The sequence below is a fragment of the Arachis hypogaea genome, chromosome 6 (genome assembly GCF_003086295.3).
Source record: "Arachis hypogaea cultivar Tifrunner chromosome 6, arahy.Tifrunner.gnm2.J5K5, whole genome shotgun sequence".
In the NCBI taxonomy this organism is placed as follows: Eukaryota; Viridiplantae; Streptophyta; class Magnoliopsida; order Fabales; family Fabaceae; genus Arachis; species Arachis hypogaea.
In genome coordinates this window covers 51424758-51426269 of record NC_092041.1, presented here as the reverse complement: position 1 = coordinate 51426269, position 1512 = coordinate 51424758, and the positions used below count along the sequence as shown (strand labels likewise).

The window sequence follows — 1512 nt, the reverse complement described above, 5'->3', positions numbered from 1 at the left end:
ACAATTTTGAGCTTAAGCCTCAACTATTTGCTTTAACGCAACAGAACTGCAAGTTTTATGGACTTCCATCTAAAGATCCTTACTAGTTTTTAACTGAGTTCTTGCAGATTTGTGAGACTGTTAAGACAAATGGAGTAGATCTTGAAGTCTACAGGCTCATGCTTTTTCCTTTTGCTATAAGAGACAGAGCTAGAACATGGTTGGACTCACAACCTAAAGATAGCCTGGACTCCTGGGTTAAGCTGGTCACGGCCTTCTTGGATAAATTATTTCCTCCTCAAAAGCTGAGTAAGCTTAGAGTGGATGTTCAGACCTTCAAGCAAAAAGATGGTGAATCCCTCTATGAAGCTTGGGAAAGATACAAGCAGATGACCAAAAAGTGTCCTTCTGACATGTTTTCAGAATGGACCATATTAGATATATTCTATTATGGTCTATCTGAGTTTTCCAAGAGGTCATTGGACCATTCTGCAGGTGGATCCATTCACCTAAAGAAAACACCTGCAGAAGCTCAAGAACTTATTGACATGGTTGCAAATAACCAATTCATTTACACTTCTAAGAGGAATTCCGTGAATAGTAGGACACCTCAAATGAAGGGAGTTCTTGAAATTGATGCACTGAATGCCATATTGGCTCAGAACAAAGTGTTGACTCAGCAAGTCAACATGAGCTCTCAAAGTCTGAATGGATGGCAAAATGCATCCAACAGTACTAAAGAAGCAGCTTCTGAAGAAGCTTATGATCCTGAAAACCCTGCAGTGGCAGAGGTTAATTACATGGGTGAACCTTATGGAAACACCTATAATTCGTCATGGAGAAATCATCCAAATTTCTCATGGAAGGATCAACAAAAGCCTCAACAAGGCTTTAATAATGGTGGAAGAAACAGGCTCAGGAATAGCAAGCCTTTTTCCATCATCTTCTCAGCAACAGACAGAGAATTCTGAATAGAGCCCCTCTAACTTAGCAAATATAGTCTCTGATCTATCTAAGGCCACCTTAAGTTTTATGGGTGAAACAAGGTCCTCCATCAGAAATTTGGTGGCACAAGTGGGCCAGCTGAGTAAGAAAGTCATTGAAACTCCTCCCAGTATTCTCCCAAGCAATACAGAAGAGAATCCAAAAGGAGAGTGCAAGGCTATTGATGTAATCAATATGGCCGAATGCACAAGGGAGGAGAACGATGAAAATCCTAGTGAGGAAGACCTCCTGGGACGTCTCTCAAGCAAGAAGGAGTTCCCTATTGAGGACCTAAAGGAATCTGAGGCTTATATAGAGACCATAGAGATTCCACTAAATCTCCTTCTGCCATTCATGAGCTCTGAAAACTATTCCTCCTTAGAAGAGGATGAAGATGTAACTGGAGAGCAAGTTGCTCAATATCTAGGAGCTATCATGAAGCTGAATGCCAAGTTGTTTGGTAATGAGACTTGGGAAGGTAAATCCCCCTTGTTCATTAGTGAACTAGATACATGGATTCAGAAAACTCTACCTCAAAAGAGACAAGAT

General features: G+C 40.8%; 1 non-coding gene across 1 annotated transcript; it reads right to left on the bottom strand.

Moving 5' to 3' along the window:
• Positions 1–290: 290 nt before the first annotated feature.
• On the bottom strand, positions 291–394 carry LOC112700475 (small nucleolar RNA R71). Its single transcript, XR_003153384.1, has one exon. It is a non-coding gene; the product is annotated as a small nucleolar RNA R71 (small nucleolar RNA).
• Between the last annotated feature and the right edge of the window lie 1118 nt (positions 395–1512).